Raw genomic sequence first — 9,841 nt, 5'->3', positions numbered from 1 at the left:
TAAAAGTTATTTGGATACATCAGTTGCACTAAATGAAGGAAATTTGAAGACAAATATAATCATTACTTGTTAAATGTACCTGGCTTCTTTTGCATTTTATCTCAGCTTTTCCTGACTTTGGGTAAAGTTTTGAATGACATTCCAGATATGAGAGCTAAAATATTTTAAAGTGTTAAGCAGGTTGTAGGATGACAGAGCTATTCAAGCTGCTGGAATCAAATCCCACTGCTGCCATATTTATTCTCCAAGGAGAAGATCCAGTGATATATATCAAAGTGCTTTCCTAAAGTAGATAAGGTATAAAAGAAGCTAAATTTGGTTAGTGGAAGCACACCATAAGCTGTCACATGCAGTAGCTCAAAACAAGTTATCATGGTTTTAATAGTTTTCTCAAACTTTTTTTAGAACAATCTAAAATGTATTGTTGCTCTCAAAAAGTGGCTTTGAATATCTCTGCGATCTACTTTATGCATCTAGCAAGCATCTCAATTTTTGAATATGTCAGTTAAAACAAACAAAAAGTAACTGAGAAAATTAAAAAATCAGTTCTCATCAATATTACCAAGTAAAACATGGATGTTTTTACCTTTCATTGAAATCTTGTATTAGCGAATTGTTTATCATTTCATAGACTTTTAACATGACACTTCTTTCCAAGTGTCGCTTTAAAACAAAATTAAACATTTAATTTGCAGCAATCTTAATTATATGAAAGATCTGTGAGATAAGAACTCCATGTGTGCCAGTGGTAGCATGGGCGAGCAGTCTAAGGGGCTGGATTTAAGCTCCAGTCTCTTCAGAGGCGTGGGTTCAAATCCCACTGCTGCCAATCTTATTATCCAAAGAATTGATTTTTGATCAGATATTAACCAACTGAAAAAGGTTGGTGATAGTACCCTGCATTAGCCACCAAGTTCCCAACAGTTCATCATAGTTGCAACAGTCTTCTCAAACCTTTAAAATAATGATATCTGCTAACAATAAAGATATTCAAATTTTAATGTTGCATGAAGTAATTATGTGCCCTATCAGAACTAATATTTTATTACTTCATGCATCTCAATTTCTTTTGTTATTTCAATGAAAATAAACAAAATGCAATTCAATAAAAAATCTGAATTTCTCATCGGAATTATGTTTAATAATGAACTTTCTTTTAACCTTTGCTGACATCTTTTCAATTAATACTTTAAAACAAAAAAACCCTTTAATTTTGAAGTTCTAGATCTGTGAGCTAACCTAACAACATGCACATGTGGCAGCATGGCCGAGCAGTCTAAAGCGCTGGATTAAGGCTCCAGTCTCTTTGGAGGCGTGGGTGCAAATCTCACTACTGCCATCTTTATTATACAAAGAGTAGGGCAGTTATTGATGGCAAAGTGATTCTTTTTTTCCATTAGATAGGATATTACCCAGCTGAAGTTGGTTGGTGGAAGATTCCTATAGCTACTCAACAGTTCATCATTGTTACAAGAGACTTCCCAAACGTTTTAAAAATGTTATCTGCTAAGAGTAAAGATGAGCCAAAATTAAGTTGGCATGAAGTAATTAGAAGTAATATCATAACTAATATTTAATTACTGAGTGGTCTTATCATACAATTAGAGATGGAAATGTTGGCAACGTGACTTATTGGTATAAATTGATGGATTTATATTCCGATTTCTCTATCTTTCCTATCTTTCTGGATTTTAATCTCACAGCTGTCTATCTTAGGCATTTGAATAGTACTTCAAAGTTATTTGGATACATCAGTTGCACTAAATGAAGGAAATCTGAAGACAAATATAATCATTACTTGTTAAATGTACCTGGCTTCTTTTACATTTTATCTCTGCTTTTCCTGACTTTGGGTAAAGTTTTGAATGACATTCCAGATATGAGAGTTAAAATATTTTAAAGTGTACAGCAGGTTGTAAGATGACAGAGCTATTCAAGCTGCTGGAATCAAATCCCACTGCTGCCATATTTATTCTCCAAGGCGAAGATCCAGTGATATATATCAAAGTGTATTCCTAAAGTAGATAAGGTATAAAAGAAGCTAAATTTGGTTAGTGGAAGCACACCATAAGCTGTCACATGCACTAGCTCAAAACAGGTTATAATGGTTTTAATAGTTTTCTCAAACCTTTTTTAGAACTATCTAAATTGTATTGTTGCTCTCAAAAAGTGGCTTTGAATATCTCTGCGATCTACATTATGCATCTAGCAAGCATCTCAATTTTTGAATATGTCAGTTAAAACAAACAAAAAGTAACTGAGAAAATTAAAAAATCAGTTCTCATCAATATTACCAAGTAAAACATGGATGTTTTACCTTTCATTGAAATCTTGTATTAGCGAATTGTTTATCATTTCATAGACTTTTAACATGACACTTCTTTCCTAGGGTCGCTTTAAAACAAAATTAAACATTTAATTTGCAGCAATCTTAATTATATGAAGATCTGTGAGATAAGAACTCCATGTGTGCCAGTGGTAGCATGGCCGAGCGTTCTAAGGCGCTGGATTTAGGTTCAAATCCCACTGCTGCCAATCTTATTTTCCAAAGAATTGATTTTTGATCAGATATTAACCAACTGAAAAAGGTTGGTGATAGTACCCTGCATTAGCCACCAAGTTCCCAACAGTTCATCATAGTTGCAACAGTCTTCTCAAACCTTTAAAATAATGATATCTGCTAACAATAAAGATATTCAAATTTTAATTTTGCATGAAGTAATTATGTGCCCTATCAGTAATAAAATATTTTATTACTTCATGCATCTCAATTTCTTTTGTTATTTCATTGAAAATAAACAAAATGCAATTCAATAAAAAATATGAATTTCTCATCGGATTTATGTTTAATAATGAACTTTCTTTTAACCTTTGCTGACATCTTTTCAATTAATACTTTAAAACAAAAAAAACCTTTAATTTTGATGTTCTAGATCTGTGAGCTACCCTAACAACATGCACATGTGGTAGCATGGCCGAGCAGTCTAAAGCGCTGGATTAAGGCTCCAGTCTCTTTGGAGGCGTGGGTGCAAATCTCACTACTGCCATCTTTATTATACAAAGAGTAGGTCAGTTATTGATGGCAAAGTGATTCTTTTTTTCCATTAGATAGGATATTACCCAGCTGAAGTTGGTTGGTGGAAGATTCCTATAGCTACTCAACAGTTCATCATTGTTACAAGAGACTTCCCAAACGTTTTAAAAATGTTATCTGCTAAGAGTAAAGATGAGCCAAAATTAAGTTGGCATGAATTAATTAGAAGTAATATCATAACTAATATTTAATTACTGAGTGGTCTTATCATACAATTAGAGATGGAAATGTTGGCAACGTGACTCATTGGTATAAATTGATGGATTTATATTCCGATTTCTCTATCTTTCCTATCTCTCTGGATTTTAATCTCACAGCTGTCTATTTTAGGCATTTGAATAATACTTAAAAGTTATTTGGATACATCAGTTGCACTAAATGAAGGAAATTTGAAGACAAATATAATCATTACTTGTTAAATGTACCTGGCTTCTTTTGCATTTTATCTCAGCTTTTCCTGACTTTGGGTAAAGTTTTGAATGACATTCCAGATATGAGAGCTAAAATATTTTAAAGTGTTAAGCAGGTTGTAGGATGACAGAGCTATTCAAGCTGCTGGAATCAAATCCCACTGCTGCCATATTTATTCTCCAAGGAGAAGATCCAGTGATATATATCAAAGTGCTTTCCTAAAGTAGATAAGGTATAAAAGAAGCTAAATTTGGTTAGTGGAAGCACACCATAAGCTGTCACATGCAGTAGCTCAAAACAAGTTATCATGGTTTTAATAGTTTTCTCAAACTTTTTTTAGAACTATCTAAAATGTATTGTTGCTCTCAAAAAGTGGCTTTGAATATCTCTGCGATCTACTTGATGCATCTAGCAAGCATCTCAATTTTTGAATATGTCAGTTAAAACAAACAAAAAGTAACTGAGAAAATTAAAAAATCAGTTCTCATCAATATTACCAAGTAAAACATGGATGTTTTTACCTTTCATTGAAATCTTGTATTAGCGAATTGTTTATCATTTCATAGACTTTTAACATGACACTTCTTTCCAAGTGTCGCTTTAAAACAAAATTAAACATTTAATTTGCAGCAATCTTAATTATATGAAAGATCTGTGAGATAAGAACTCCATGTGTGCCAGTGGTAGCATGGGCAAGCAGTCTAAGGGGCTGGATTTAGGCTCCAGTCTCTTCAGAGGCGTGGGTTCAAATCCCACTGCTGCCAATCTTATTTTCCAAAGAATTGATTTTTGATCAGATATTAACCAACTGAAAAAGGTTGGTGATAGTACCCTGCATTAGCCACCAAGTTCCCAACAGTTCATCATAGTTGCAACAGTCTTCTCAAACCTTTAAAATAATGATATCTGCTAACAATAAAGATATTCAAATTTTAATGTTGCATGAAGTAATTATGTGCCCTATCAGAACTAATATTTTATTACTTCATGCATCTCAATTTCTTTTGTTATTTCAATGAAAATAAACAAAATGCAATTCAATAAAAAATCTGAATTTCTCATCGGATTTATGTTTAATAATGAACTTTCTTTTAACCTTTGCTGACATCTTTTCAATTAATACTTTAAAACAAAAAAACCCTTTAATTTTGAAGTTCTAGATCTGTGAGCTAACCTAACAACATGCACATGTGGCAGCATGGCCGAGCAGTCTAAAGCGCTGGATTAAGGCTCCAGTCTCTTTGGAGGCGTGGGTGCAAATCTCACTACTGCCATCTTTATTATACAAAGAGTAGGGCAGTTATTGATGGCAAAGTGATTCTTTTTTTCCATTAGATAGGATATTACCCAGCTGAAGTTGGTTGGTGGAAGATTCCTATAGCTACTCAACAGTTCATCATTGTTACAAGAGACTTCCCAAACGTTTTAAAAATGTTATCTGCTAAGAGTAAAGATGAGCCAAAATGAAGTTGGCATGAAGTAATTAAAAGTAATATCATAACTAATATTTAATTACTGAGTGGTCTTATCATACAATTAGAGATGGAAATGTTGGCAACGTGACTCATTGGTATAAATTGATGGATTTATATTCCGATTTCTCTATCTTTCCTATCTTTCTGGATTTTAATCTCACAGCTGTCTATCTTAGGCATTTGAATAGTACTTCAAAGTTATTTGGATACATCAGTTGCACTAAATGAAGGAAATCTGAAGACAAATATAATCATTACTTGTTAAATGTACCTGGCTTCTTTTACATTTTATCTCTGCTTTTCCTGACTTTGGGTAAAGTTTTGAATGACATTCCAGATATGAGAGTTAAAATATTTTAAAGTGTACAGCAGGTTGTAGGATGACAGAGCTATTCAAGCTGCTGGAATCAAATCCCACTGCTGCCATATTTATTCTCCAAGGAGAAGATCCAGTGATATATATCAAAATGTATTCCTAAAGAAGATAAGGTATAAAAGAAGCTAAATTTGGTTGGTGGAAGCACACCATAAGCTGTCACATGCAGTAGCTCAAAACAAGTTATCATGGTTTTAATAGTTTTCTCAAACCTTTTTTAGAACTATCTAAAATGTATTGTTGCTCTCAAAAAGTGGCTTTGAATATCTCTGCGATCTACATTATGCACCTAGCAAGCATCTCAATTTTTGAATATGTCAGTTAAAACAAACAAAAAGTAACTGAGAAAATTAAAAAATCAGTTCTCATCAATATTACCAAGTAAAACATGGATGTTTTTACCTTTCATTGAAATCTTGTATTAGCGAATTGTTTATCATTTCATAGACTTTTAACATGACACTTCTTTCCAAGTGTCGCTTTAAAACTAAATTAAACATTTAATTTGCAGCAATCTTAATTATATGAAAGATCTGTGAGATAAGAACTCCATGTGTGCCAGTGGTAGCATGGCCGAGCGTTCTAAGGCGCTGGATTTAGGTTCAAATCCCACTGCTGCCAATCTTATTTTCCAAAGAATTGATTTTTGATCAGATATTAACCAACTGAAAAAGGTTGGTGATAGTACCCTGCATTAGCCACCAAGTTCCCAACAGTTCATCATAGTTGCAACAGTCTTCTCAAACCTTTAAAATAATGATATCTGCTAACAATAAAGATATTCAAATTTTAATTTTGCATGAAGTAATTATGTGCCCTATCAGTAATAAAATATTTTATTACTTCATGCATCTCAATTTCTTTTGTTATTTCATTGAAAATAAACAAAATGCAATTCAATAAAAAATATGAATTTCTCATCGGATTTATGTTTAATAATGAACTTTCTTTTAACCTTTGCTGACATCTTTTCAATTAATACTTTAAAACAAAAAAAACCTTTAATTTTGATGTTCTAGATCTGTGAGCTACCCTAACAACATGCACATGTGGTAGCATGGCCGAGCAGTCTAAAGCGCTGGATTAAGGCTCCAGTCTCTTTGGAGGCGTGGGTGCAAATCTCACTACTGCCATCTTTATTATACAAAGAGTAGGGCAGTTATTGATGGCAAAGTGATTCTTTTTTTCCATTAGATAGGATATTACCCAGCTGAAGTTGGTTGGTGGAAGATTCCTATAGCTACTCAACAGTTCATCATTGTTACAAGAGACTTCCCAAACGTTTTAAAAATGTTATCTGCTAAGAGTAAAGATGAGCCAAAATTAAGTTGGCATGAATTAATTAGAAGTAATATCATAACTAATATTTAATTACTGAGTGGTCTTATCATACAATTAGAGATGGAAATGTTGGCAACGTGACTCATTGGTATAAATTGATGGATTTATATTCCGATTTCTCTATCTTTCCTATCTCTCTGGATTTTAATCTCACAGCTGTCTATTTTAGGCATTTGAATAATACTTAAAAGTTATTTGGATACATCAGTTGCACTAAATGAAGGAAATTTGAAGACAAATATAATCATTACTTGTTAAATGTACCTGGCTTCTTTTGCATTTTATCTCAGCTTTTCCTGACTTTGGGTAAAGTTTTGAATGACATTCCAGATATGAGAGCTAAAATATTTTAAAGTGTTAAGCAGGTTGTAGGATGACAGAGCTATTCAAGCTGCTGGAATCAAATCCCACTGCTGCCATATTTATTCTCCAAGGAGAAGATCCAGTGATATATATCAAAGTGCTTTCCTAAAGTAGATAAGGTATAAAAGAAGCTAAATTTGGTTAGTGGAAGCACACCATAAGCTGTCACATGCAGTAGCTCAAAACAAGTTATCATGGTTTTAATAGTTTTCTCAAACTTTTTTTAGAACTATCTAAAATGTATTGTTGCTCTCAAAAAGTGGCTTTGAATATCTCTGCGATCTACTTGATGCATCTAGCAAGCATCTCAATTTTTGAATATGTCAGTTAAAACAAACAAAAAGTAACTGAGAAAATTAAAAAATCAGTTCTCATCAATATTACCAAGTAAAACATGGATGTTTTTACCTTTCATTGAAATCTTGTATTAGCGAATTGTTTATCATTTCATAGACTTTTAACATGACACTTCTTTCCAAGTGTCGCTTTAAAACAAAATTAAACATTTAATTTGCAGCAATCTTAATTATATGAAAGATCTGTGAGATAAGAACTCCATGTGTGCCAGTGGTAGCATGGCCGAGCGGTCTAAGGCGCTGGATTTAGGCTACAGTCTCTTCGGAAGCGTGGGTTCAAATCCCACTGCTGCCAATCTTATTTTCCAAATAATTGATTTTTGATCAGATATTAACCAACTGAAAAAGGTTGGTGATAGTACCCTGCATTAGCCACCAAGTTCCCAACAGTTCATCATAGTTGCAACAGTCTTCTCAAACCTTTAAAATAATGATATCTGCTAACAATAAAGATATTCAAATTTTAATTTTGCATGAAGTAATTATGTGCCCTATCAGAACTAATATTTTATTACTTCATGCATCTCAATTTCTTTTGTTATTTCAATGAAAATAAACAAAATGCAATTCAATAAAAAATCTGAATTTCTCATCGGATTTATGTTTAATAATGAACTTTCTTTTAACCTTTGCTGACATCTTTTCAATTAATACTTTAAAACAAAAAAACCCTTTAATTTTGAAGTTCTAGATCTGTGAGCTAACCTAACAACATGCACATGTGGCAGCATGGCCGAGCAGTCTAAAGCGCTGGATTAAGGCTCCAGTCTCTTTGGAGGCGTGGGTGCAAATCTCACTACTGCCATCTTTATTATACAAAGAGTAGGGCAGTTATTGATGGCAAAGTGATTCTTTTTTTCCATTAGATAGGATATTACCCAGCTGAAGTTGGTTGGTGGAAGATTCCTATAGCTACTCAACAGTTCATCATTGTTACAAGAGACTTCCCAAACGTTTTAAAAATGTTATCTGCTAAGAGTAAAGATGAGCCAAAATGAAGTTGGCATGAAGTAATTAGAAGTAATATCATAACTAATATTTAATTACTGAGTGGTCTTATCATACAATTATAGATGGAAATGTTGGCAACGTGACTCATTGGTATAAATTGATGGATTTATATTCCGATTTCTCTATCTTTCCTATCTTTCTGGATTTTAATCTCACAGCTGTCTATCTTAGGCATTTGAATAGTACTTCAAAGTTATTTGGATACATCAGTTGCACTAAATGAAGGAAATCTGAAGACAAATATAATCATTACTTGTTAAATGTACCTGGCTTCTTTTACATTTTATCTCTGCTTTTCCTGACTTTGGGTAAAGTTTTGAATGACATTCCAGATATGAGAGTTAAAATATTTTAAAGTGTACAGCAGGTTGTAGGATGACAGAGCTATTCAAGCTGCTGGAATCAAATCCCACTGCTGCCATATTTATTCTCCAAGGAGAAGATCCAGTGATATATATCAAAATGTATTCCTAAAGAAGATAAGGTATAAAAGAAGCTAAATTTGGTTGGTGGAAGCACACCATAAGCTGTCACATGCAGTAGCTCAAAACAAGTTATCATGGTTTTAATAGTTTTCTCAAACCTTTTTTAGAACTATCTAAAATGTATTGTTGCTCTCAAAAAGTGGCTTTGAATATCTCTGCGATCTACATTATGCACCTAGCAAGCATCTCAATTTTTGAATATGTCAGTTAAAACAAACAAAAAGTAACTGAGAAAATTAAAAAATCAGTTCTCATCAATATTACTAAGTAAAACATGGATGTTTTTACCTTTCATTGAAATCTTGTATTAGCGAATTGTTTATCATTTCATAGACTTTTAACATGACACTTCTTTCCAAGTGTCGCTTTAAAACTAAATTAAACATTTAATTTGCAGCAATCTTAATTATATGAAAGATCTGTGAGATAAGAACTCCATGTGTGCCAGTGGTAGCATGGCCGAGCGGTCTAAGGCGCTGGATTTAGGCTACAGTCTCTTCGGAAGCGTGGGTTCAAATCCCACTGCTGCCAATCTTATTTTCCAAATAATTGATTTTTGATCAGATATTAACCAACTGAAAAAGGTTGGTGATAGTACCCTGCATTAGCCACCAAGTTCCCAACAGTTCATCATAGTTGCAACAGTCTATTCAAACCTTTAAAATAATGATATCTGCTAACAATAAAGATATTCAAATTTTAATTTTGCATGAAGTAATTATGTGCCCTATCAGAACTAATATTTTATTACTTCATGCATCTCAATTTCTTTTGTTATTTCAATGAAAATAAACAAAATGCAATTCTATAAAAAATCTGAATTTCTCATCGGATTTATGTTTAATAATGAACTTTCTTTTAACTTTTGCTGACATCTTTTCAATTAATACTTTAAAACAAAAAAACCCTTTTATTTTGATGTTCTAGAT

At 32.8% G+C, this 9,841-nt stretch overlaps 2 non-coding genes across 2 annotated transcripts; both read left to right on the top strand.

Annotated features, from left to right (window-relative positions):
• The first annotated feature begins 7,629 nt into the window (after positions 1-7,629).
• Positions 7,630-7,711, top strand: TRNAL-UAG (transfer RNA leucine (anticodon UAG)). Its single transcript is given in 2 exon segments — positions 7,630-7,667; positions 7,677-7,711. It is a non-coding gene; the product is annotated as a tRNA-Leu (tRNA).
• Positions 7,712-9,361: 1,650 nt separating this feature from the next.
• On the top strand, positions 9,362-9,443 carry TRNAL-UAG (transfer RNA leucine (anticodon UAG)). The gene is given in 2 exon segments: positions 9,362-9,399; positions 9,409-9,443. It is a non-coding gene; the product is annotated as a tRNA-Leu (tRNA).
• Positions 9,444-9,841: the final 398 nt, after the last annotated feature.

The sequence above is a fragment of the Taudactylus pleione genome, unplaced genomic scaffold (assembly GCF_031769625.1).
Source record: "Taudactylus pleione unplaced genomic scaffold, aTauple2 ptg000016l, whole genome shotgun sequence".
In the NCBI taxonomy this organism is placed as follows: Eukaryota; Metazoa; Chordata; class Amphibia; order Anura; family Myobatrachidae; genus Taudactylus; species Taudactylus pleione.
This window is presented reverse-complemented; position numbering and strand designations above follow the sequence as displayed.